The sequence below is a fragment of the Rhipicephalus microplus genome, unplaced genomic scaffold (genome assembly GCF_043290135.1).
Source record: "Rhipicephalus microplus isolate Deutch F79 unplaced genomic scaffold, USDA_Rmic scaffold_17, whole genome shotgun sequence".
In the NCBI taxonomy this organism is placed as follows: domain Eukaryota; kingdom Metazoa; phylum Arthropoda; class Arachnida; order Ixodida; family Ixodidae; genus Rhipicephalus; species Rhipicephalus microplus.
This window is the reverse complement of record NW_027464590.1, coordinates 7283954-7309995: the sequence shown is the minus strand read 5'-3', so window position 1 is coordinate 7309995 and position 26042 is coordinate 7283954.

Genomic DNA, 26042 nt, shown 5'->3' with positions numbered 1-26042 from the left:
TCTAGTTGCGGAGTTTATAGTTGCGGAGTTTTCTAGTTGCGGAGTCTTTAGTTGTGGAGTTTCTAGTTGTGGAATTTCTAGCTGTGGATTTTTTAGCTGTGAAGTTTATAGTTGCAGAGTTTTTAGTTGCGGAGTTTCTGGTTGTGGAGTTTCCAGTGTTGGAGTTTCTAGTTGTGGAGTCCGTAGTTGTGGAGTATCTATTTGTTGGGTTTCAAGTTGTGGAGTTTCTAGTTGTGGAATTTGTAGTCACGGAGTTTCAAGTTGTGGAGTTTCTAGAGAATCTAGTTGTGGTGTTTTAAGTTGTGGAGTTTCTAGTTGCGGAGTTTCTAGTGTTGGACTTTATTGTTGTGGACGTCGTAGTTTTGGAGTATCTAGTTGTAGTGTTTCAAGTAGTGAAGTTTCTAGCTGTGGAGTTTCTAGTCGCGGAGTTTCTAGTTGCAGAGTTTCTAGTTGTGGAGTTTTCTGGTTGTGGAGTTTCTAGTTGTGGAGTTTCTAGTTGTGGAGTATCTAGTTGTGGTGTTTCAAGTTGTGGAGTTTTAGTTGAGGAGTTTCTAGTTGTGGAGTTTCTAGTGGTTGAGTTTCTAGTTGCCGAGTTTCTAGTTGCAAAATCTCAAGTTGTGGATTTCCTAGTTGCGGAGTTTCAAGTTGCAGAGTTTCTAGTTGCGGAGTTTCTAGTTGTGGAGTTTCTTGTTGTGGAATTCGTAGTTTTGGAGTATCTAGTTGTGGTGTTTCAAGTAGTAAGGTTTCTAGCTGTGGAGTTTCCAGTTGCGGAGTTTCTGGTTGCAGAGTTTCTAATTGCGGAGTTTTCTAGTTGCAAAGTCTCAAGTTGTGGAGTTTCTAGTTGCGGAGTTTCTTGTTGCCGAGTTTCTGGTTGTGGAGTTTCTAGTGATGGAGTTTCTAGTTGTGGAGTATCTAGTTGTGGAGTTTCAAGTTGTGGAGTTCTATTGTGGATTTTGAAGTTGTAGAGTTCCTAGTTGCAGTGTGTCTGGTTAAGTGTTTCTAGTTGTGGAGTTTTCTAGTAGCGGAGTCTGTAGTTGTGGAGTTGCTAGTTGTGGAGTTTCCAGTGGTGGATTTTCTAGCTGTGGAGTTTCTAGTTGTGGAGTCTCTAGTTGTGGAGTTTATAGTTGTGGAGTTTCTAGTTGCGAAGTTTAGAGCTGTGGAGTTTCTAGTTGTGGAGTTTCTTCTTGCCGAGTTTCTGGTTGTGGAGTTTCTAGTGATGGAGTTTCTTGTTGCGGAGTTTGTAATTGCGGAGTTTCTAGTTGTGGAGTTTCTAGTTGTGGAATTTGTAGTTGTGGAGTATCTATTAGTTGTGTTTCAAGTTGTGGAGTTTCTAGTTGTTGGGTTTCTAGTTTCCGAGTTTCTAGTTGTAAAGTCTCAAGTTGTGGAGTTTCTAGCTGTAGAGTTTCTAGGTGCAGAGTTTCTAGTTGCGGAGTTTCTAATTGTGGAGTTTCTAGTTGTGGAATTCGTAGTTGTGGAGTATCTATTTGTTGTGTTTCGAGTTGTGGAGTTTCTAGTTGTGGAGTTTCTAGTTGTTCGGTTTCTAGTTGCCGAGTTTCTAGTTGCGAAGTCTCAAGTTGTGGAGTTTCTAGCTGTGGAGTTCATAGTTGCGGAGTTTCTAGTTGCGGAGTGTCTAGTTGCGGAGTTTTATAGTAGTGGAGTGTCTAGTTATGGAGTTTCTAGTTGCGGACTTTCAAGTTGTGGAGTTTCTAGTTGTGGAGTTTTTAGTTGCGAACTTTCTAGTTGTGGAGTATCTAGTTGTGGAGTTTCAAGTTCTGGAGTTTCTAGTTGTGGATTTTGAAGTTGTAGAGTTTCTAGTTGCAGAGTGTCTACTTGGGAGTTTCTAGTCAGAGTTTTCTAGTTGCGGAGTCTGTAGTTGGGGAGTTGCTTGTTGTAGAGTTTCTAGTGGTGGATTTTATAGCTGTGGAGTTTCTAGTTGCGAAGTTTCTAGTTGCTGAGTTTCTAGTTGCGGACTTTCTAGCTGTGGAGTTTTTGTTGCGGAGTTTCTAGTTGTGGAGTTTCTAGTTGTGGAGTTTCTAGTTGTGGAGTTTCTGGTTGTGGAGTTTCTAGTTGCGAAGTCTCAAGTTGCGTAGTTTCTTGTTGCGGAAAGTCTAAGTAGGAGTTTCTAGTTGCGCAGTTTTCTAGTTGCGGAGTCTGTAGTTGTGGAGTTGCTAGTTGTGGAGTTTCTAGTGGTGGAATTTCTATCTGTGCAGTTTCTAGTTGTGGAGTTTCTAGTTGCAGAGTTTCTAGTTGTGGACTTTCTAGCTGTGGAGTTTCTAGTTGTGGAATTCGTAGTTGTGGAGTATCTAGTTGTGGTGTTTCAAGTAGTGAAGTTTCTAGCTGTGGAGTTTCTAGTTGCGGAGTTTCTAGTTGCAGATTTTCTAGTGGCGGAGTTTATTAGTTGTGGAGTTTCAATTTGTGGAGTTTCTAGTTGCGGAGTTTCTAGTTGCGGAGTTTGTAGTTGTGGAGTATCTTGTTGTGAAGTTTCAAGTTGGGGAGTTTCTAGTAGTGGATTTTGAAGTTGTAGAGTTCCTAGTTGATGGGTGTCTAGTGGCGGAGTTTCTAGTTGCGGTGTATCTAGTTGCGGACTTTCTAGCTGTGGAGATTCTAGTGGCGGAGTTTATAGTTGCGGAGTTTTAGTTGTGGAGTTTCTAGTATTGAAATTTGTAGTTGTGGAGTATCTAGTTGTGGTGTTTCAAGTTGTGGAGTTGCTAGTTGTGGAGTTTCTAGTTGTAGAGTTTCTAGTTGTGGAGTTTCTATTTGTTGAGTTTCTAGTTGCCGAGTCTCTAAATGCGAAGTCTCAAGTTGTGGAGTTTCTAGCTGTGGAGTTTCTGGTTGTGAAGTCTCTAGTTGTGGAGTCTTTAGTTGTGGAGTTTCTAGTTGCGAAGTCTAAAGTTGTGGAGTTTCTAGTTGTCAAGTTTCTAGTTGTGGAGTTTGTAGTTGTGGGGTTCGTAGTTGTGGAGTTCGTAGTTGTGGAGTTTCTAGTTGTAGAGTCTCTGGTTGTGGAGTTTTTAGCTGTGGAGTTTTTAGCTGTGGAGTTTCTAGCTGTGGAGTTTCTAGTTGCGGAGTTTCTAGTTGTGGAATTCGTAGTTTTGAAGTATCTAGTTGTGGTGTTTCAAGTAGTGAAGTTTCTAGCTGTGGAGTTTCTAGTTGCGGAGTTTCTAGTTGCAGAGTTTCTAGTTGCGGAGTTTTCTAGTAGCTGAGTTTCTGGTTATGGAGTTTCTAGTTGCGGAGTTTCAAGTTGTGGAGTATGTAGTTGTTCAGTTTGTAGTTGTGGAGTATCTAGTTGTGGAGTTTCAAGTTGTGGAGTTTCTAGTTGTGGATTTTCTAGTTGTTGAGTTTCTAGTTGCCGAGTCTCTAAATGCGAAGTCTCAAGTTGTGGAGTTTCTAGCTGTGGAGTTTCTGGTTGTGGAGTCTCTAGTTGTGGAGTTCCTAGTTGTGGAGTCTTTAGTTGTGGAGTTTCTAGTTGCGAAGTCTAAAGTTGTGGAGTTTCTAGTTGTCAAGTTTCTAGTTGTGGAGTTTGTAGTTGTGGGGTTCGTAGTTGTGGAGTTCGTAGTTGTGGAGTTTCTAGTTGTAGAGTCTCTGGTTGTGGAGTTTTTAGCTGTGGAGTTTTTAGCTGTGGAGTTTCTAGCTGTGGAGTTTCTAGTTGCGGAGTTTCTAGTTGTGGAATTCGTAGTTTTGAAGTATCTAGTTGTGGTGTTTCAAGTAGTGAAGTTTCTAGCTGTGGAGTTCCTAGTTGCGGAGTTTCTAGTTGCAGAGTTTCTAGTTGCGGAGTTTTCTAGTAGTGGAGTTTCTGGTTATGGAGTTTCTAGTTGCGGAGTTTCAAGTTGTGGAGTATGTAGTTGTCCAGTTTGTAGTTGTGGAGTATCTAGTTGTGGAGTTTCAAGTTGTGGAGTTTCCAGTTGCGGAGTTTCTAGTTGCAGAGTTTCTAGTTGCGGAGTTTTCCAGTTGTGGAGATTGTAGTGGCGGAGTTTCTAGTTGCGGAGTTTCAAGTTGTGGAGTTTCTAGTTGTGGAGTTTTCTAGTTGTGGAGTCTGTAGTTGTGGAGTTTCTAGTTGTGGAATTTCTAGCTGTGGATTTTTTAGCTGTGGAGTTTCTATTTGCGGAGTTTTTAGTTGCGGAGTTTCTGGTTGTGGAGTTTCTCGTGTTGGACTTTCTAGTTGTGGAGTCTGTAGTTGTGGAGTATCTATTTGTTGGGTTTCAAGTTGTGGAGTTTCTAGTTGTGGAATTTGTAGTTGCGGAGTTTCAAGCTGTGGAGTTTCTAGTTGTGGAGTTTCTAGAGAATCTAGTTGTGGTGTTTCAAGTTGTGGAGTTTCTAGCTGTGGAGTTTCTAGTTGCGGAGTTTCTAGTTGCGGAGTTTCAAGTGTTGGAGTTTATTGTTGTGGAATTCGTAGTTTTGGAGTATCTAGTTGTAGTGTTTCAAGTAGTGAAGTTTCTAGCTGTGTGAGTTTTTAGTTGCGGAGTTTCTAGTTGCAGAGTTTCTAGTTGTAGAGTTTTCTAGTAGTGAAGTTTCTAGTTATGAGGTTTCAAGTTGTGGAGTTTCTAGTTGTGGAATTTCTAGTTGTGGAGTTTGTAGTTGTGGAGTATCTAGTTGTGGTGTTTCAAGTTGTGGAGTTTTTAGTTGAGGAGTTTCTAGTTGTGGAGTTTCTAGTGGTTGAGTTTCTAGTTGCCGAGTTTCTAGTTGCAAAATCTCAAGTTGCGGAGTTCCTAGTTGCGGAGTTTCTAGTTGCGGAGTTTCTAGTTGTGGAGTTTCTTGTTGTGGAATTCGTAGTTTTGGAGTATCTAGTTGTGGTGTTTCAAGTAGTAAGGTTTCTAGCTGCGGAGTTTCTAGTTGCGGAGTTTCTAGTTGCAAAGTTTCTAGTTGTAGAGTTTTCTAGTAGTGGAGTTTCTAGTTATTGAGTTTCAAGTTGTGGAGTTTCTAGTTGTGGAGTTTCTAGTTGCGGAGTTTCTAGTTGCAGTGTTTGTAGTTGTGGAGTATCTAGTTGTGGAGTTTCAAGTTGGGGAGTTTCTAGTAGTGGATTTTGAAGTTGTAGAGTTTTTAGTTGCTGAGTGTCTAGTTGCGGAGTTTCTAGTTGCAGTGTATCTAGTTGCGGACTTTCTAGCTGTGGAGTTTCTAGTTGTGGAGTTTCTAGTTGTGGAGTATCTAGTTGTGGTGTTTCAAGTTGTGGAGTTTTAGTTGAGGAGTTTCTAGTTGTGGAGTTTCTAGTGGTTGAGTTTCTAGTTGCCGAGTTTCTAGTTGCAAAATCTCAAGTTGTGGAGTTCCTAGTTGCGGAGTTTCTAGTTGCAGAGTTTCTAGTTGCGGAGTTTCTAGTTGTGGAGTTTCTTGTTGTGGAATTCGTAGTTTTGGAGTATCTAGTTGTGGTGTTTCAAGTAGTAAGGTTTCTATCTGTGGAGTTTCCAGTTGCGGAGTTTCTGGTTGCAGAGTTTCTAGTTGCGGAGTTTTCTAGTTGCAAAGTCTATAGTTGTGGAGTTTCTAGTTGCGGAGTTTCTTGTTGCCGAGTTTCTGGTTGTGGAGTTTCTAGTGATGGAGTTTCTAGTTGTGGAGTATCTAGTTGTGGAGTTTCAAGTTGTGGAGTTCTATTGTGGATTTTGAAGTTGTAGAGTTCCTAGTTGCAGAGTGTCTACTTGGGAGTTTCTAGTTGCAGAGTTTTCTAGTTGCGGAGTCTGTAGTTGGGGAGTTGCTTGTTGTAGAGTTTCTAGTGGTGGATTTTCTAGCTGTGGAGTTTCTAGTTGCGGAGTTTCTAGTTGCTGAGTTTCTAGTTGCGGACTTTCTAGCTGTGGAGTTTTCGTTGCGGAGTTTCTAGTTGTGGAGTTTCTAGTTGTGGAGTTTCTAGTTGTGGAGTTTCTGGTTGTGGAGTTTCTAGTTGCGAAGTCTCAAGTTGTGGAGTTTCTAGCTGCGTAGTTTCTTGTTGTGGAAAGTCTAAGTAGGAGTTTCTAGTTGCGCAGTTTTCTAGTTGCGGAGTCTGTAGTTGTGGAGTTGCCAGTTGTGAAGTTTCTAATGGTGGATTTTCTATCTGTGCAGTTTCTAGTTGTGGAGTTTCTAGTTGCAGAGTTTCTAGTTGTGGACTTTCTAACTGTGGAGTTTCTAGTTTTGGAATTCGTAGTTGTGGAGTATCTAGTTGTGGTGTTTCAAGTAGTGAAGTTTCTAGCTGTGGAGTTTCTAGTTGTGCAGTTTCTAGTTGCAGATTTTCTAGTTGCGGAGTTTATTAGTTGTGGAGTTTCAAGTTGTGGAGTTTCTAGTTGCGGAGTTTCTAGTTGCGGAGTTTGTAGTTGTGGAGTATCTTGTTGTGAAGCTTCAAGTTGGGGAGTTTCTAGTAGTGGATTTTTAAGCTGTAGAGTTCCTAGCTGCTGGGTGTCTAGTTGCGGAGTTTCTAGTTGCAGTGTATCTAGTTGCGGACTTTCTAGCTGTGGAGTTTCTAGTTGCGGAGTTCATAGTTGCGGAGTTTTAGTTGTGGAGTTTCTAGTAGTGAAATTTGTAGTTGTGGAGTATCTAGTTGTGGTGTTTCAAGTTGTGGAGTTTCTAGTTGTGGAGTTTCTAGTTGCGGAGTTTCTAGTTGCAGTGTTTGTAGTTGTGGAGTATCTAGTTGTGGAGTTTCAAGCTGGGGAGTTTCTAGTAGTGGATTTTGAAGTTGTAGAGTTTTCAGTTGCTGAGTGTCTAGTTGCGGAGTTTCTAGTTGCAGTGTATCTAGTTGCGGACTTTCTAGCTGTGAAGTTTCTAGTTGCAGAGTTTATAGTTGCGGAGTTTCAGTTGTGGAGCTTCTAGTAGTGAAATTTGTAGTTGTGGAGTATCTAGTTGTGGTGTTTCAAGTTGTGGAGTTTCTAGTTGTGGAGTTTCTAGTTGTGGAGTTTCTAGTTGTTGAGTTTCTAGTTGCCGAGTCTCTAAATGCGAAGTCTCAAGTTGTGGAGTTTCTAGCTGTGGAGTTTCTGGTTGTGGAGTCTCTAGTTGTGGAGTTCCTAGTTGTGGAGTCTCTAGTTGTGGATTTTCTTGTTTCGAAGTATAATGTTGTGGAGTTTCTAGTTGTGAAGTTTCTAGTTGTGGAGTTTGTAGATGTGGGGTTCGTAGTTGTGAAGTTCGTAGTTGTGGAGTTTCTAGTTGTGGAGTCTCTAGTTGTGGAGTTTGTAGTTGTGGAGTTTCTAGCTGTGGAGTTTCTAGCTGTGGAGTTTGTTGTTGCGGAGTTTCTAGTTGCAGAGTTTCTAGTTGCAGAGTTTTCCAGTTGTGGAGATTTTAGTGGCGGAGTTTGTAGTTGCGGATTTTCAAGTTGTGGAGTTTCTAGTTGCGGAGTTTGTAGTTGTGGAGTATCTAGTTGTGGAGTTTAAAGTTGTGAAGTTTTTAGTTGTGGATTTTGTAGTTGTAGAGTTCCTAGTTGCGGATTGTCTAGTTGCGGAGTTTATAGTTGCGGAGTTTTCTAGTTGCGGAGTCTTTAGTTGTGGAGTTTCTAGTTGTGGAATTTCTAGCTGTGGATTTTTTAGCTGTGGAGTTTCTAGTTGCGGAGTTTTTAGTGGCGGAGTTTCTGGTTGTGGAGTTTCCAGTGTTGGAGTTTCTAGTTGTGGAGTCCGTAGTTGTGGAGTATCTATTTGTTGGGTTTCAAGTTGTGGAGTTTCCAGTTGTGGAATTTGTAGTCACGGAGTTTCAAGTTGTGGAGTTTCTAGTTGTGGAGTTTCTAGACAATCTAGTTGTGGTGTTTCAAGTTGTGGAGTTTCTAGTTGCGGAGTTTCTAGTGCTGGAGTTTATTGTTGTGGAATTCGTAGTTTTGGAGTATCTAGTTGTAGTGTTTCAAGTAGTGAAGTTTCTAGTCGCGGAGTTTCTAGTTGCAGAGTTTCTAGTTGTGGAGTTTTCTAGTTGTGGAGTTTCTAGTTGTGGAGTTTGTAGTTGTGGAGTATCTAGTTGTGGTGTTTCAAGTTGTGGAGTTTCAGTTGAGGAGTTTCTAGTTGTGGAGTTTCTAGTGTTTCAGTTTCTAGTTGCCGAGTTTCTAGTTGCAAAATCTCAAGTTGTGGAGTTCCTAGTTGCGGAGTTTCTAGTTGCGGAGTTTCTAGTTGCGGAGTTTCTAGTTGTGGAGTTTCTTGTTGTGGAATTCGTAGTTTTGGAGTATCTAGTGTTGGTGTTTCAAGTAGTAAGGTTTCTAGCTGTGGAGTTTCTAGTTGCGGAGTTTCTAGTTGCTGAGTTTCTAGTTGCGGACTTTCTAGCTGTGGAGTTTTTGTTGCGGAGTTTCTAGTTGTGGAGTTTCTAGTTGTGGAGTTTCTAGTTGCGAAGTGTCAAGTTGTGGAGTTTCTAGTTGCGTAGTTTCTTGTTGCGGGAAGTCTAAGTAGGAGTTTCTAGTTGCGCAGTTTTCTAGTTGCGGAGTCTGTAGTTGTGGAGTTGCTAGTTGTGGAGTTTCTAGTGGTGGATTTTCTATCTGTGCAGTTTCTAGTTGTGGAGTTTCTAGTTGCAGAGTTTCTAGTTGTGGACTTTCTAGCTGTGGAGTTTCTAGTTGTGGAATTCGTAGTTGTGGAGTATCTAGTTGTGGTGTTTCAAGTAGTGAAGTTTCTAGCTGTGGAGTTTCTAGTTGCGGAGTTTCTAGTTGCAGATTTTCTAGTTGCGGAGTTTATTAGTTGTGGAGTTTCAAGTTGTGGAGTTTCTAGTTGCGGAGTTTCTAGTTGCGGAGTTTGTAGTTGTGGAGTATCTTGTTGTGAAGTTTCAAGTTGGGGAGTTTCTAGTAGTGGATTTTGAAGCTGTAGAGTTCCTAGCTGCTGGGTGTCTAGTTGCGGAGTTTCTAGTTGCAGTGTATCTAGTTGCGGACTTTCTAGCTGTGGAGTTTGTAGTTGCGGAGTCTATAGTAGCGGAGTTTTAGTTGTGGAGTTTCTAGTAGTGAAATTTGTAGTTGTGGAGTATCTAGTTGTGGTGTTTCAAGTTGTGGAGTTTCTAGTTGTGGAGTTTCTAGTTGCGGAGTTTCTAGTTGCAGTGTTTGTAGTTGGGGAGTATCTAGTTGTGGAGTTTCAAGTTGGGGAGTTTCTAGTAGTGGATTTTGAAGTTGTAGAGTTTTCAGTTGCTGAGTGTCTAGTTGCGGAGTTTCTAGTTGCAGTGTATCTAGTTGCGGACTTTCTAGCTGTGGAGTTTCTAGTTGCGGAGTTTATAGTTGCTGAGTTTCAGTTGTGGAGCTTCTAGTAGTGAAATTTGTAGTTGTGGAGTATCTAGTTGTGGTGTTTCAAGTTGTGGAGTTTCTAATTGTGGAGTTTCTAGTTGTGGAGTTTCTAGTTGTGGAGTTTCTAGTTGTTGAGTTTCTAGTTGCCGAGTCTCTAAATGCGAAGTCTCAAGTTGTGGAGTTTCTAGCTGTGGAGTTTCTGGTTGTGGAGTCTCTAGTTGTGGAGTTCCTAGTTGTGGAGTCTCTAGTTGTGGATTTTCTAGTTGCGAAGTCTAATGTTGTGGAGTTTCTAGTTTTGAAGTTTCTAGTTGTGGAGTGTGTAGTTGTGGGGTTCGTAGTTGTGAAGTTCGTAGTTGTGGAGTTTCTAGTTGTGGAGTCTCTAGTTGTGGAGTTTGTAGTTGTGGAGTTTCTAGCTGGGGAGTTTCTAGCTGTGGAGTTGCTAGTTGTGGAGTTTCTAGTGGTGGATTTTCTATCTGTGCAGTTTCTAGTTGTGGAGTTTCTAGTTGCAGAGTTTCTAGTTGTGGACTTTCTAGCTGTGGAGTTTCTAGTTGTGGAATTCGTAGTTGTGGAGTATCTAGTTGTGGTGTTTCAAGTAGTGAAGTTTCTATCTGTGGAGTTTCTAGTTGCGGAGTTTCTAGTTGCAGATTTTCTAGTTGCGGAGTTTATTAGTTGTGGAGTTTCAAGTTGTGGAGTTTCTAGTTGCGGAGTTTCTAGTTGCGTAGTTTGTAGTTGTGGAGTATCTAGTTGTGGTGTTTCAAGTTGGGGAGTTTCTAGTTGTGGAGTTTCTAGTTGCGGAGTTTCTAGTTGCAGTGTTTGTAGTTGTGGAGTATCTAGTTGTGGAGTTTCAAGTTGGGGAGTTTCTAGTAGTGGATTTTGAAGTTGTAGAGTTTTCAGTTGCTGAGTGTCTAGTTGCGGAGTTTCTAGTTGCAGTGTATCTAGTTGCGGACTTTCTAGCTGTGAAGTTTCTAGTTGCGGAGTTTATAGTTGCGGAGTTTCAGTTGTGGAGCTTCTAGTAGTGAAATTTGTAGTTGTGGAGTATCTAGTTGTGGTGTTTCAAGTTGTGGAGTTTCTAGTTGTGGAGTTTCTAGTTGTGGAGTTTCTAGTTGTGGAGTTTCTAGTTGTTGAGTTTCTAGTTGCCGAGTCTCTAAATGCGAAGTCTCAAGTTGTGGAGTTTCTAGCTGTGGAGTTTCTGGTTGTGGAGTCTCTAGTTGTGGAGTTCCTAGTTGTGGAGTCTCTAGTTGTGGATTTTCTTGTTTCGAAGTCTAATGTTGTGGAGTTTCTAGTTGTGAAGTTTCTAGTTGTGGAGTTTGTAGATGTGGGGTTCGTAGTTGTGAAGTTCGTAGTTGTGGAGTTTCTAGTTGTGGAGTCTCTAGTTGTGGAGTTTGTAGTTGTGGAGTTTCTAGCTGTGGAGTTTCTAGCTGTGGAGTTTCTTGTTGCGGAGTTTCTAGTTGCAGAGTTTCTAGTTGCAGAGTTTTCCAGTTGTGGAGATTTTAGTGGCGGAGTTTGTAGTTGCGGATTTTCAAGTTGTGGAGTTTCTAGTTGCGGAGTTTGTAGTTGTGGAGTATCTAGTTGTGGAGTTTAAAGTTGTGAAGTTTTTAGTTGTGGATTTTGTAGTTGTAGAGTTCCTAGTTGCGGATTGTCTAGTTGCGGAGTTTATAGTTGCGGAGTTTTCTAGTTGCGGAGTCTTTAGTTGTGGAGTTTCTAGTTGTGGAATTTCTAGCTGTGGATTTTTTAGCTGTGGAGTTTCTAGTTGCGGAGTTTTTAGTGGCGGAGTTTCTAGTTGTGGAGTCCGTAGTTGTGGAGTATCTATTTGTTGGGTTTCAAGTTGTGGAGTTTCCAGTTGTGGAATTTGTAGTCACGGAGTTTCAAGTTGTGGAGTTTCTAGTTGTGGAGTTTCTAGACAATTTAGTTGTGGTGTTTCAAGTTGTGGAGTTTCTAGTTGCGGAGTTTCTAGTGTTGGAGTTTATTGTTGTGGAATTCGTAGTTTTGGAGTATCTAGTTGTAGTGTTTCAAGTAGTGAAGTTTCTAGCTGTGGAGTTTCTAGTCGCGGAGTTTCTAGTTGCAGAGTTTCTAGTTGTGGAGTTTTCTAGTTGTGGAGTTTCTAGTTGTGGAGTTTGTAGTTGTGGAGTATCTAGTTGTGGAGTTTCAAGTTGTGGAGTTTCAGTTGAGGAGTTTCTAGTTGTGGAGTTTCTAGTGGTTGAGTTTCTAGTTGCCGAGTTTGTAGTTGCAAAATTTCAAGTTGTGGAGTTCCTAGTTGCGTAGTTTCTAGTTGCGGAGTTTCTAGTTGCGGAGTGTCTAGTTGTGGAGTTTCTAGTGGTTGAGTTTCTAGTTGCCGAGTTTCTAGTTGCAAAATCTCAAGTTGTGGATTTCCTAGTTGCGGAGTTTCTAGTTGCAGAGTTTCTAGTTGCGGAGTTTTCTAGTGGCGGAGTCTGTAGTTGTGGAGTTGCTAGTTGTGGAGTTTCCAGTGGTGGATTTTCTAGCTGTGGAGTTTCTAGTTGTGGAGTCTCTAGTTGTGGAGTTTATAGTTGTGGAGTTTCTAGTTGCGAAGTTTAGAGTTGTGGAGTTTCTAGTTGTGGAGTTTCTTCTTGCCGAGTTTCTGGTTGTGGAGTTTCTAGTGATGGAGTTTCTAGTTGCGGAGTTTGTAATTGCGGAGTTTCTAGTTGTGGAGTTTCTAGTTGTGGAATTTGTAGTTGTGGAGTATCTATTAGTTGTGTTTCAAGTTGTGGAGTTTCTAGTTGTTGGGTTTCTAGTTGCCGAGTTTCTAGTTGTAAAGTCTCAAGTTGTGGAGTTTCTAGCTGTAGAGTTTCTAGGTGCAGAGTTTCTAGTTGCGGAGTTTCTAATTGTGGAGTTTCTAGTTGTGGAATTCGTAGTTGTGGAGTATCTATTTGTTGTGTTTCGAGTTTTGGAGTTTCTAGTTGTGGAGTTTCTAGTTGTTCGGTTTCTAGTTGCCGAGTTTCTAGTTGCGAAGTCTCAAGTTGTGGAGTTTCTAGCTTTGGAGTTCATAGTTGCGGAGTTTCTAGTTGCGGAGTGTCTAGTTGCGGAGTTTTATAGTAGTGGAGTGTCTAGTTATGGAGTTTCTAGTTGCGGACTTTCAAGTTGTGGAGTTTCTAGTTGTGGAGTTTTTAGTTGTGGACTTTCTAGTTGTGGAGTATCTAGTTGTGGAGTTTCAAGTTCTGGAGTTTCTAGTTGTGGATTTTGAAGTTGTAGAGTTTCTAGTTGCAGAGTGTCTACTTGGGAGTTTCTAGTTGCAGAGTTTTCTAGTTGCGGAGTCTGTAGTTGGGGAGTTGCTTGTTGTAGAGTTTCTAGTGGTGGATTTCATAGCTGTGGAGTTTCTAGTTGCGGAGTTTCTAGTTGCTGAGTTTCTAGTTGCGGACTTTCTAGCTGTGGAGTTTTTGTTGTGGAGTTTCTAGTGGTGGAATTTCTATCTGTGCAGTTTCTAGTTGTGGAGTTTCTAGTTGCAGAGTTTCTAGTTGTGGACTTTCTAGCTGTGGAGTTTCTAGTTGTGGAATTCGTAGTTGTGGAGTATCTAGTTGTGGTGTTTCAAGTAGTGAAGTTTCTAGCTGTGGAGTTTCTAGTTGCGGAGTTTCTAGTTGCAGATTTTCTAGTTGCGGAGTTTATTAGTTGTGGAGTTTCAAGTTGTGGAGTTTCTAGTTGCGGAGTTTGTAGTTGTGGAGTATCTTGTTGTGAAGTTTCAAGTTGGGGAGTTTCTAGTAGTGGATTTTGAAGTTGTAGAGTTCCTAGTTGATGGGTGTCTAGTGGCGGAGTTTCTAGTTGCGGTGTATCTAGTTGCGGACTTTCTAGCTGTGGAGATTCTAGTTGCGGAGTTTATTGTTGCGGAGTTTTAGTTGTGGAGTTTCTAGTATTAAAATTTGTAGTTGTGGAGTATCTAGTTGTGGTGTTTCAAGTTGTGGAGTTTCTAGTTGTGGAGTTTCTAGTTGTAGAGTTTCTAGTTGTGGAGTTTCTAGTTGTTGAGTTTCTAGTTGCCGAGTCTCTAAATGCGAAGTCTCAAGTTGTGGAGTTTCTAGCTGTGGAGTTTCTGGTTGTGGAGTCTCTAGTTGTGGAGTTCCTAGTTGTGGAGTCTTTAGTTGTGGAGTTTCTAGTTGCGAAGTCTAAAGTTGTGGAGTTTCTAGTTGTCAAGTTTCTAGTTGTGGAGTTTGTAGTTGTGGGGTTCGTAGTTGTGGAGTTCGTAGTTGTGGAGTTTCTAGTTGTAGAGTCTCTGGTTGTGGAGTTTTTAGCTGTGGAGTTTTTAGCTGTGGAGTTTCTAGCTGTGGAGTTTCTAGTTGCGGAGTTTCTAGTTGTGGAATTCGTAGTTTTGAAGTATCTAGTTGTGGTGTTTCAAGTAGTGAAGTTTCTAGCTGTGGAGTTTCTAGTTGCGGAGTTTCTAGTTGCAGAGTTTCTAGTTGCGGAGTTTTCTAGTAGTGGAGTTTCTGGTTATGGAGTTTCTAGTTGCGGAGTTTCAAGTTGTGGAGTATGTAGTTGTTCATTTTGTAGTTGTGGAGTATCTAGTTGTGGAGTTTCAAGTTGTGGAGTTTCCAGTTGCGGAGTTTCTAGTTGCAGAGTTTCTAGTTGCGGAGTTTTCCAGTTGTGGAGATTGTAGTGGCGGAGTTTCTAGTTGCGGAGTTTCAAGTTGTGGAGTTTCTAGTTGTGGAGTTTTCTAGTTGTGGAGTCTGTAGTTGTGGAGTTTCTAGTTGTGGAATTTCTAGCTGTGGATTTTTTAGCTGTGGAGTTTCTATTTGCGGAGTTTTTAGTTGCGGAGTTTCTGGTTGTGGAGTTTCTCGTGTTGGACTTTCTAGTTGTGGAGTCTGTAGTTGTGGAGTATCTATTTGTTGGGTTTCAAGTTGTGGAGTTTCTAGTTGTGGAATTTGTAGTTGCGGAGTTTCAAGTTGTGGAGTTTCTAGTTGTGGAGTTTCTAGAGAATCTAGTTGTGGTGTTTCAAGTTGTGGAGTTTCTAGCTGTGGAGTTTCTAGTTGCGGAGTTTCTAGTTGCGGAGTTTCAAGTGTTGGAGTTTATTGTTGAGGAATTCGTAGTTTTGGAGTATCTAGTTGTAGTGTTTCAAGTAGTGAAGTTTCTAGCTGTGTGAGTTTCTAGTTGCGGAGTTTCTAGTTGCAGAGTTTCTAGTTGTAGAGTTTTCTAGTAGTGAAGTTTCTAGTTATGAGGTTTCAAGTTGTGGAGTTTCTAGTTGTGGAATTTCTAGTTGTGGAGTTTGTAGTTGTGGAGTATCTAGTTGTGGTGTTTCAAGTTGTGGAGTTTTTAGTTGAGGAGTTTCTAGTTGTGGAGTTTCTAGTGGTTGAGTTTCTAGTTGCCGAGTTTCTAGTTGCAAAATCTCAAGTTGCGGAGTTCCTAGTTGCGGAGTTTCTAGTTGCGGAGTTTCTAGTTGTGGAGTTTCTTGTTGTGGAATTCGTAGTTTTGGAGTATCTAGTTGTGGTGTTTCAAGTAGTAAGGTTTCTAGCTGCGGAGTTTCTAGTTGCGGAGTTTCTAGTTGCAAAGTTTCTAGTTGTGGAGTTTTCTAGTAGTGGAGTTTCTAGTTATTGAGTTTCAAGTTGTGGAGTTTCTAGTTGTGGAGTTTCTTGTTGCGGAGTTTCTAGTTGCAGTGTTTGTAGTTGTGGAGTATCTAGTTGTGGAGTTTCAAGTTGGGGAGTTTCTAGTAGTGGATTTTGAAGTTGTAGAGTTTTTAGTTGCTGAGTGTCTAGCTGTGGAGTTTCTAGTTGTGGAGTTTCTAGTTGTGGAGTATCTAGTTGTGGTGTTTCAAGTTGTGGAGTTTTAGTTGAGGAGTTTCTAGTTGTGGAGTTTCTAGTGGTTGAGTTTCTAGTTGCCGAGTTTCTAGTTGCAAAATCTCAAGTTGTGGAGTTCCTAGTTGCGGAGTTTCTAGTTGCAGAGTTTCTAGTTGCGGAGTTTCTAGTTGTGGAGTTTCTTGTTGTGGAATTCGAAGTTTTGGAGTATCTAGTTGTGGTGTTTCAAGTAGTAAGGTTTCTAACTGTGGAGTTTCCAGTTGCGGAGTTTCTGGTTGCAGAGTTTCTAGTTGCGGAGTTTTCTAGTTGCAAAGTCTATAGTTGTGGAGTTTCTAGTTGCGGAGTTTCTTGTTGCCGAGTTTCTGGTTGTGGAGTTTCTAGTGATGGAGTTTCTAGTTGTGGAGTATCTAGTTGTGGAGTTTCAAGTTGTGGAGTTCTATTGTGGATTTTGAAGTTGTAGAGTTCCTAGTTGCAGAGTGTCTACTTGGGAGTTTCTAGTTGCAGAGTTTTCTAGTTGCGGAGTCTGTAGTTGGGGAGTTGCTTGTTGTAGAGTTTCTAGTGGTGGATTTTCTAGCTGTGGAGTTTCTAGTTGCGGAGTTTCTAGTTGCTGAGTTTCTAGTTGCGGACTTTCTAGCTGTGGAGTTTTTGTTGCGGAGTTTCTAGTTGTGGAGTTTCTAGTTGTGGAGTTTCTAGTTGTGGAGTTTCTGGTTGTGGAGTTTCTAGTTGCGAAGTCTCAAGTTGTGGAGTTTCTAGCTGCGTAGTTTCTTGTTGTGGAAAGTCTAAGTAGGAGTTTCTAGTTGCGCAGTTTTCTAGTTGCGGAGTCTGTAGTTGTGGAGTTGCTAGTTGTGAAGTTTCTAATGGTGGATTTTCTATCTGTGCAGTTTCTAGTTGTGGAGTTTCTAGTTGCAGAGTTTCTAGTTGTGGACTTTCTAGCTGTGGAGTTTCTAGTTTTGGAATTCGTAGTTGTGGAGTATCTAGTTGTGGTGTTTCAAGTAGTGAAGTTTCTAGCTGTGGAGTTTCTAGTTGTGGAGTTTCTAGTTGCAGATTTTCTAGTTGCGGAGTTTATTAGTTGTGGAGTTTCAAGTTGTGGAGTTTCTAGTTGCGGAGTTTCTAGTTGCGGAGTTTGTAGTTGTGGAGTATCTTGTTGTGAAGTTTCAAGTTGGGGAGTTTCTAGTAGTGGATTTTTAAGCTGTAGAGTTCCTAGCTGCTGGGTGTCTAGTTGCGGAGTTTCTAGTTGCAGTGTATCTAGTTGCGGACTTTCTAGCTGTGGAGTTTGTAGTTGCGGAGTCTATAGTAGCGGAGTTTTAGTTGTGGAGTTTCTAGTAGTGAAATTTGTAGTTGTGGAGTATCTAGTTGTGGTGTTTCAAGTTGTGGAGTTTCTAGTTGTGGAGTTTCTAGTTGCGGAGTTTCTAGTTGCAGTGTTTGTAGTTGGGGAGTATCTAGTTGTGGAGTTTCAAGTTGGGGAGTTTCTAGTAGTGGATTTTGAAGTTGTAGAGTTTTCAGTTGCTGAGTGTCTAGTTGCGGAGTTTCTAGTTGCAGTGTATCTAGTTGCGGACTTTCTAGCTGTGGAGTTTCTAGTTGAGGAGTTTATAGTTGCTGAGTTTCAGTTGTGGAGCTTCTAGTAGTGAAATTTGTAGTTGTGGAGTATCTAGTTGTGGTGTTTCAAGTTGTGGAGTTTCTAATTGTGGAGTTTCTAGTTGTGGAGTTTCTAGTTGTGGAGTTTCTAGTTGTTGAGTTTGTAGTTGCCGAGTCTCTAAACGCGAAGTCTCAAGTTGTGGAGTTTCTAGCTGTGGAGTTTCTGGTTGTGGAGTCTCTAGTTGTGGAGTTCGTAGTTGTGGAGTCTCTAGTTGTGGATTTTCTAGTTGCGAAGTCTAATGTTGTGGAGTTTCTAGTTTTGAAGTTTCTAGTTGTGGAGTGTGTAGTTGTGGGGCTCGTAGTTGTGAAGTTCGTAGTTGTGGAGTTTCTAGTTGTGGAGTCTCTAGTTGTGGAGTTTGTAGTTGTGGAGTTTCTAGCTGGGGAGTTTCTAGCTGTGGAGTTGCTAGTTGTGGAGTTTCTAGTGGTGGATTTTCTATCTGTGCAGTTTCTAGTTGTGGAGTTTCTAGTTGCAGAGTTTCTAGTTGTGGACTTTCTAGCTGTGGAGTTTCTAGTTGTGGAATTCGTAGTTGTGGAGTATCTAGTTGTGGTGTTTCAAGTAGTGAAGTTTCTAGCTGTGGAGTTTCTAGTTGCGGAGTTTCTAGTTGCAGATTTTCTAGTTGCGGAGTTTATTAGTTGTGGAGTTTCAAGTTGTGGAGTTTCTAGTTGCGGAGTTTCTAGTTGCGGAGTTTGTAGTTGTGGAGTATCTAGTTGTGGTGTTTCAAGTTGGGGAGTTTCTAGTTGTCGAGTTTCTAGTTGCGGAGTTTCTAGTTGCAGTGTTTGTAGTTGTGGAGTATCTAGTTGTGGAGTTTCAAGTTGGGGAGTTTCTAGTAGTGGATTTTGAAGTTGTAGAGTTTTCAGTTGCTGAGTGTCTAGTTGCGGAGTTTCTAGTTGCAGTGTATCTAGTTGCGGACTTTCTAGCTGTGAAGTTTCTAGTTGCGGAGTTTATAGTTGCGGAGATTCAGTTGTGGAGCTTCTAGTAGTGAAATTTGTAGTTGTGGAGTATCTAGTTGTGGTGTTTCAAGTTGCGGAGTTTCTAGTTGTGGAGTTTCTAGTTGTGGAGTTTCTAGTTGTGGAGTTTCTAGTTGTTGAGTTTCTAGTTGCCGAGTCTCTAAATGCGAAGTCTCAAGTTGTGGAGTTTCTAGCTGTGGAGTTTCTGGTTGTGGAGTCTCTAGTTGTGGAGTTCCTAGTTGTGGAGTCTCTAGTTGTGGATTTTCTTGTTTCGAAGTCTAATGTTGTGGAGTTTCTAGTTGTGAAGTTTCTAGTTGTGGAGTTTGTAGATGTGGGGTTCGTAGTTGTGAAGTTCGTAGTTGTGGAGTTTCTAGTTGTGGAGTCTCTAGTTGTGGAGTTTGTAGTTGTGGAGTTTCTAGCTGTGGAGTTTCTAGCTGTGGAGTTTCTAGATGCAGAGTTTCTAGTTGCAGAGTTTTCCAGTTGTGGAGATTTTAGTGGCGGAGTTTGTAGTTGCGGATTTTCAAGTTGTGGGGTTTCTAGTTGCGGAGTTTGTAGTTGTGGAGTATCTAGTTGTGGAGTTTAAAGTTGTGAAGTTTTTAGTTGTGGATTTTGTAGTTGTAGAGTTCCTAGTTGCGGATTGTCTAGTTGCGGAGTTTATAGTTGCGGAGTTTTCTAGTTGCGGAGTCTTTAGTTGTGGAGTTTCTAGTTGTGGAATTTCTAGCTGTGGATTTTTTAGCTGTGGAGTTTCTAGTTGCGGAGTTTTTAGTGGCGGAGTTTCTGGTTGTGGAGTTTCCAGTGTTGGAGTTTCTAGTTGTGGAGTCCGTAGTTGTGGAGTATCTATTTGTTGGGTTTCAAGTTGTGGAGTTTCCAGTTGTGGAATTTGTAGTCACGGAGTTTCAAGTTGTGGAGTTTCTAGTTGTGGAGTTTCTAGACAATTTAGTTGTGGTGTTTCAAGTTGTGGAGTTTCTAGTTGCGGAGTTTCTAGTGTTGGAGTTTATTGTTGTGGAATTCGTAGTTTTGGAGTATCTAGTTGTAGTGTTTCAAGTAGTGAAGTTTCTAGCTGTGGAGTTTCTAGTCGCGGAGTTTCTAGTTGCAGAGTTTCTAGTTGTGGAGTTTTCTAGTTGTGGAGTTTCTAGTTGTGGAGTTTGTAGTTGTGGAGTATCTAGTTGTGGAGTTTCAAGTTGTGGAGTTTCAGTTGAGGAGTTTCTAGTTGTGGAGTTTCTAGTGGTTGAGTTTCTAGTTGCCGAGTTTGTAGTTGCAAAATTTCAAGTTGTGGAGTTCCTAGTTGTGTAGTTTCTAGTTGCGGAGTTTCTAGTTGCGGAGTGTCTAGTTGTGGAGTTTCTTGTTGTGGAATTCGTAGTTTTGGAGTATCTAGTTGTGGTGTTTCAAGTAGTAAGGTTTCTAGCTGTGGAGTTTCTAGTTGCAGAGTTTCTAGTTGCTGAGTTTCTAGTTGCGGACTTTCTAGTTGTGGAGTTTTTGTTGCGGAGTTTCTAGTTGTGGAGTTTCTAGTTGTGGAGTTTCTAGTTGTGGAGTTTCTAGTTGCGAAGTCTCAAGTTGTGGAGTTTCTAGTTGCGTAGTTTCTTGTTGCGGAAAGTCTAAGTAGGAGTTTCTAGTTGCGCAGTTTTCTAGTTGCGGAGTCTGTAGTTGTGGAGTTGCTAGTTGTGGAGTTTCTAGTTGTGGATTTTCTATCTGTGCAGTTTCTAGTTGTGGAGTTTCTAGTTGCAGAGTTTCTAGTTGTGGACTTTCTAGCTGTGGAGTTTCTAGTTGTGGAATTCGTAGTTGTGGAGTATCTAGTTGTGGTGTTTCAAGTAGTGAAGTTTCTAGCTGTGGAGTTTCTAGTTGCGGAGTTTCTAGTTGCAGATTTTCTATTTGCGGAGTTTATTAGTTGTGGAGTTTCAAGTTGTGGAGTTTCTAGTTGCGGAGTTTCTAGTTGCGGAGTTTGTAGTTGTGGAGTATCTTGTTGTGAAGTTTCAAGTTGGGGAAATTCTAGTAGTGGATTTTGAAGCTGTAGAGTTCCTAGCTGCTGGGTGTCTAGTTGCGGAGTTTCTAGTTGCAGTGTATCTAGTTGCGGACTTTCTAGCTGTGGAGTTTCTAGTTGCGGAGTCTATAGTAGCGGTGTTTTAGTTGTGGAGTTTCTAGTAGTGAAATTTGTAGTTGTGGAGTATCTAGTTGTGGTGTTTCAAGTTGTGGAGTTTCTAGTTGTGGAGTTTCTAGTTGCGGAGTTTCTAGTTGCAGTATTTGTAGTTGTGGAGTATCTAGTTGTGGAGTTTCAAGTTGGGGAGTTTCTAGTAGTGGATTTTGAAGTTGTAGAGTTTTCAGTTGCTGAGTGTCTAGTTGCGGAGTTTCTAGTTGCAGTGTATCTAGTTGCGGACTTTCTAGCTGTGGAGTTTCTAGTTGCGGAGTTTATAGTTGCTGAGTTTCAGTTGTGGAGCTTCTAGTAGTGAAATTTGTAGTTGTGGAGTATCTAGTTGTGGTGTTTCAAGTTGTGGAGTTTCTAATTGGGGAGTTTCTAGTTGTGGAGTTTCTAGTTGTGGAGTTTCTAGTTGTTGAGTTTCTAGTTGCCGAGTCTCTAAATGCGAAGTCTCAAGTTGTGGAGTTTCTAGCTGTGGAGTTTCTGGTTGTGGAGTCTCTAGTTGTGGAGTTCCTAGTTGTGGAGTCTCTAGTTGTGGATTTTCTAGTTGCGAAGTCTAATGTTGTGGAGTTTCTAGTTTTGAAGTTTCTAGTTGTGGAGTTTGTAGTTGTGGGGTTCGTAGTTGTGAAGTTCGTAGTTGTGGAGTTTCTAGTTGTGTAGTCTCTAGTTGTGGAGTTTGTAGTTGTGGAGTTTCTAGCTGGGGAGTTTCTAGCTGTGGAGTTGCTAGTTGTGGAGTTTCTAGTGGTGGATTTTCTATCTGTGCAGTTTCTAGTTGTGGAGTTTCTAGTTGCAGAGTTTCTAGTTGTGGACTTTCTAGCTGTGGAGTTTATAGTTGTGGAATTCGTAGTTGTGGAGTATCTAGTTGTGGTGTTTCAAGTAGTGAAGTTTCTAGCTGTGGAGTTTCTAGTTGCGGAGTTTCTAGTTGCAGATTTTCTAGTTGCGGAGTTTATTAGTTGTGGAGTTTCAAGTTGTGGAGTTTCTAGTTGCGGAGTTTCTAGTTGCGGAGTTTGTAGTTGTGGAGTATCTAGTTGTGGTGTTTCAAGTTGGGGAGTTTCTAGTTGTGGATTTTGAAGTTGTAGAGTTTTCAGTTGCTGAGTGTCTAGTTGCGGAGTATCTAGTTGCAGTGTATCTAGTTGCGGGCTTTCTAGCTGTGAAGTTTCTAGTTGCGGAGTTTATAGTTGCGGAGTTTCAGTTGTGGAGCTTCTAGTAGTGAAATTTGTAGTTGTGGAGTATCTAGTTGTGGTGTTTCAAGTTGTGGAGTTTCTAGTTGTGGAGTTTCTAGTTGTGGAGTTTCTAGTTGTGGAGTTTCTAGTTGTTGAGTTTCTAGTTGCCGAGTCTCTAAATGCGAAGTCTCAAGTTGTGGAGTTTCTAGCTGTGGAGTTTCTGGTTGTGGAGTCTCTAGTTGTGGAGTTCCTAGTTGTGGAGTCTCTAGTTGTGGATTTTCTTGTTTCGAAGTCTAATGTTGTGGAGTTTCTAGTTGTGAAGTTTCTAGTTGTGGAGTTTGTAGATGTGGGGTTCGTAGTTGTGAAGTTCGTAGTTGTGGAGTTTCTAGTTGTGGAGTCTCTAGTTGTGGAGTTTGTAGTTGTGGAGTTTCTAGCTGTGGAGTTTCTAGCTGTGGAGTTTCTTGCTGCGGAGTTTCTAGTTGCAGAGTTTCTAGTTGCAGAGTTTTCCAGTTTTGGAGATTTAGTGGCGGAGATTGTATTTGCGGATTTTCAAGTTGTGGAGTTTCTAGTTGCGGAGTTTGTAGTTGTGGAGTATCTAGTTGTGGAGTTTAAAGTTGTGAAGTTTTTAGTTGTGGATTTTGTAGTTGTAGAGTTCCTAGTTGCGGATTGTCTAGTTGCAGAGTTTATAGTTGCGGAGTTTTTTAGTTGCGGAGTCTTTAGTTGTGGAGTTTCTAGTTGTGGAATTTCTAGCTGTGGATTTTTTAGCTGTGGAGTTTCTAGTTGCGGAGTTTTTAGTGGCAGAGTTTCTGGTTGTGGAGTTTCCAGTGTTGGAGTTTCTAGTTGTGGAGTCCGTAGTTGTGGAGTATCTATTTGTTGGGTTTCAAGTTGTGGAGTTTCCAGTTGTGGAATTTGTAGTCACGGAGTTTCAAGTTGTGGAGTTTCTAGACAATTCAGTTGTGGTGTTTCAGGTTGTGGAGTTTCTAGTTGCGGAGTTTCTAGTGTTGGAGTTTATTGTTGTGGAATTCGTAGTTTTGGAGTATCTAGTTGTAGTGTTTCAAGTAGTGAAGTTTCTAGCTGTGGAGTTTCTAGTCGCGGAGTTTCTAGTTGCAGAGTTTCTAGTTGTGGAGTTTTCTAGTTGTGGAGTTTCTAGTTGTGGAGTTTGTAGTTGTGGAGTATCTAGTTGTGGAGTTTCAAGTTGTGGAGTTTCAGTTGAGGAGTTTCTAGTTGTGGAGTTTCTAGTGGTTGAGTTTCTAGTTGCCGAGTTTGTAGTTGCAAAATTTCAAGTTGTGGAGTTCCTAGTTGCGGAGTTTCTAGTTGCGGAGTGTCTAGTTGTGGAGTTTCTTGTTGTGGAATTTGTAGTTTTGGAGTATCTAGTTGTGGTGTTTCAAGTAGTAAGGTTTCTAGCTGTGGAGTTTCTAGTTGCAGAGTTTCTAGTTGCTGAGTTTCTAGTTGCGGACTTTCTAGCTGTGGAGTTTTTGTTGCGGAGTTTCTAGTTGTGGAGTTTCTAGTTGTGGAGTTTCTAGTTGTGGAGTTTCTAGTTCCGAAGTCTCAAGTTGTGGAGTTTCTAGTTGCGTAGTTTCTTGTTGCGGAAAGTCTAAGTAGGAGTTTCTAGTTGCGCAGTTTTCTAGTTGCGGAGTCTGTAGTTGTGGAGTTGCTAGTTGTGGAGTTTCTAGTGGTGGATTTTCTATCTGTGCAGTTTCTAGTTGTGGAGTTTCTAGTTGCAGAGTTTCTAGTTGTGGACTTTCTAGCTGTAGAGTTTCTAGTTGTGAAATTCGTAGTTGTGGAGTATCTAGTTGTGGTGTTTCAAGTAGTGAAGTTTCTAGCTGTGGAGTTTCTAGTTGCGGAGTTTCTAGTTGCAGATTTTCTAGTTGCGGAGTTTATTAGTTGTGGAGTTTCAAGTTGTGGGGTTTCTAGTTGCGGAGTTTCTAGTTGCGGATTTTGTAGTTGTGGAGTATCTTGTTGTGAAGTTTCAAGTTGGGGAGTTTCTAGTAGTGGATTTTGAAGCTGTAGAGTTCCTAGCTGCTGGGTGTCTAGTTGCGGAGTTTCTAGTTGCAGTGTATCTAGTTGCGGACTTTCTAGCTGTGGAGTTTCTAGTTGCGGAGTCTATAGTAGCGGAGTTTTAGTTGTGGAGTTTCTAGTAGTGAAATTTGTAGTTGTGGAGTATCTAGTTGTGGTGTTTCAAGTTGTGGAGGTTCTAGTTGTGGAGTTTCTAGTTGCGGAGTTTCTAGTTGCAGTGTTTGTAGTTGTGGAGTATCTAGTTGTGGAGTTTCAAGTTGGGGAGTTTCTAGTAGTGGATTTTGAAGTTGTAGAGTTTTCAGTTGCTGAGTGTCTAGTTGCGGAGTTTCTAGTTGCAGTGTATCTAGTTGCGGACTTTCTAGCTGTGGAGTTTCTAGTTGCGGAGTTTATAGTTGCTGAGTTTCAGTTGTGGAGCTTCTAGTAGTGAAATTTGTAGTTGTGGAGTATCTAGTTGTGGTGTTTCAAGTTGTGGAGTTTCTAATTGTGGAGTTTTTAGTTGTGGAGTTTCTAGTTGTGGAGTTTCTAGTTGTTGAGTTTCTAGTTGCCGAGTCTCTAAATGCGAAGTCTCAAGTTGTGGAGTTTCTAGCTGTGGAGTTTCTGGTTGTGGAGTCTCTAGTTGTGGAGTTCCTAGTTGTGGAGTCTCTAGTTGTGGATTTTCTAGTTGCGAAGTCTAATGTTGTGGAGTTTCTAGTTTTGAAGTTTCTAGTTGTGGAGTTTGTAGTTGTGGGGTTCGTAGTTGTGAAGTTCGTAGTTGTGGAGTTTCTAGTTGTGGAGTCTCTAGTTGTGGAGTTTGTAGTTGTGGAGTTTCTAGCTGGGGAGTTTCTAGCTGTGGAGTTGCTAGTTGTGGAGTTTCTAGTGGTGGATTTTCTATCTGTGCAGTTTCTAGTTGTGGAGTTTCTAGTTGCAGAGTTTCTAGTTGTGGACTTTCTAGCTGTGAAGTTTCTAGTTGTGGAATTCGTAGTTGTGGAGTATCTAGTTGTGGTGTTTCAAGTAGTGAAGTTTCTAACTGTGGAGTTTCTAGTTGCGGAGTTTCTAGTTGCAGATTTTCTAGTTCCGGAGTTTATTAGTTGTGGAGTTTCAAGTTGTGGATTTTTTAGCTGTGGAGTTTCTAGTTGCGGAGTTTTTAGTTGCGGAGTTTCTGGTTGTGGAGTTTCCAGTGTTGGAGTTTCTAGTTGTGAAGTCCGTAGTGTTGGAGTATCTATTTGTTGGGTTTCAAGTTGTGGAGTTTCTAGTTGTGGAATTTGTAGTCACAGAGTTTCAAGTTGTGGAGTTTCTAGTTGTGGAGTTTCTAGAGAATCTAGTTGTGGTGTTTCAAGTTGTGGAGTTTCTAGTTGCGGAGTTTCTAGTGTTGGAGTTTATTGTTGTGGAATTCGTAGTTTTGGAGTATCTAGTTGTAGTGTTTCAAGTAGTGAAGTTTTTAGCTGTGGAGTTTCTAGTCGCGGAGTTTCTAGTTGCAGAGTTTCTAGTTGTGGAGTTTTCTAGTTGTGGAGTTTCTAGTTGTGGAGTATCTAGTTGTGGTGTTTCAAGTTGTGGAGTTTTAGTTGAGGAGTTTCTAGTTGTGGAGTTTCTAGTGGTTGAGTTTCTAGTTGCCGAGTTTCTAGTTGCAAAATCTCAAGTTGTGGAGTTCCTAGTTGCGGAGTTTCTAGTTGCGGAGTTTCTAGTTGCGGAGTTTGTAGTTGTGGAGTTTCTTGTTGTGGAATTCGTAGTTTTGGAGTATCTAGTTGTGGTGTTTCAAGTAGTAAGGTTTCTAGCTGTGGAGTTTCTAGTTGCGGAGGTTCTGGTTGCAGAAGTTCTAGTTGCGGAGTTTTCTAGTTGCAAAGTCTCAAGTTGTGGAGTTTCTAGACAATCTAGTTGTGGTGTTTCAAGTTGTGGAGTTTCTAGTTGCGGAGTTTCTAGTGTTGGAGTTTATTGTTGTGGAATTCGTAGTTTTGGAGTATCTAGTTGTAGTGTTTCAAGTAGTGAAGTTTCTAGCTCTGGAGTTTCTAGTCGCGTAGTTTCTAGTTGCAGAGTATCTAGTTGTGGAGTTTTCTAGTTGTGGAGTTTCTAGTTGTGGAGTTTGTAGTTGTGGAGTATCTAGTTGTGGTGTTTCAAGGTGTGGAGTTTTAGTTGAGGAGTTTCTAGTTGTGGAGTTTTTAGTGGTTGAGTTTCTAGTTGCAAAATCTCAAGTTGTGGAGTTCCTAGTTGCGGAGTTTCTAGTTGCGGAGTTTCTAATTGTGGAGTTTCTTGTTGTGGAATTCGTAGTTTTGGAGTATCTAGTGGTGGTGTTTCAAGTAGTAAGGTTTCTAGCTGTGGAGTTTCTAGTTGCGGAGCTTCTAGTTGCTGAGTTTCTAGTTGCGGACTTTCTAGCTGTGGAGTTTTTGTTGCGGAGTTTCTAGTTGTGGAGTTTCTAGTTGTGGAGTTTCTAGTTGGGGAGTTTCTAGTTGTGGAGTTTCTAGTTGCGAAGTCTCAAGTTGTGGAGTTTCTTGTTGCGTAGTTTCTTGTTGCGGAAAGTCTAAGTAGGAGTTTCTATCTGCGCAGTTTTCTAGTTGCGGAGTCTGTAGTTGTGGAGTTTCTGGTTATGGAGTTTCTAGTTGCGGAGTTTCAAGTTGTGGAGTTTGTAGTTGTTGAGTTTGTAGTTGTGGAGTATCTAGTTGTGGAGTTTCAAGTTGTGGAGTTTGTAGTTGTGGAGTATCTAGTTGTGGAGTTTAAAGTTGTGAAGTTTTTAGTTGTGGATTTTGTAGTTGTAGAGTTCCTAGTTGCGGATTGTCTAGTTGCGGAGTTTATAGTTGCGGAGTTTTCTAGTTGCGGAGTCTTTAGTTGTGGAGTTTCTAATTGTGGAATTTCTAGCTTTGGACTTTTTAGCTGTGGAGTTTCTAGTTGCGGAGTTTTTAGTGGCGGAGTTTCTGGTTGTGGAGTTTCCAGTGTTGGAGTTTCTAGTTGTGGAGTCCGTAGTTGTGGAGTATCTATTTGTTGGGTTTCAAGTTGTGGAGTTTCCAGTTGTGGAGTTTCTAGACAATCTAGTTGTGGTGTTTCAAGTTGTGGAGTTTCTAGTTGCGGAGTTTCTAGTGTTCGAGTTTATTGTTGTGGAATTCGTAGTTTTGGAGTATCTAGTTGTAGTGTTTCAAGTAGTGAAGTTTCTAGCTGTGGAGTTTCTAGTCGCGGAGTTTCTAGTTGCAGAGTTTCTAGTTGTGGAGTTTTCTAGTTGTGGAGTTTCTAGTTGTGGAGTTTGTAGTTGTGGAGTATCTAGTTGTGGTGTTTCAAGGTGTGGAGTTTTAGTTGAGGAGTTTCTAGTTGTGGAGTTTCTAGTGGTTGAGTTTCTAGTTGCA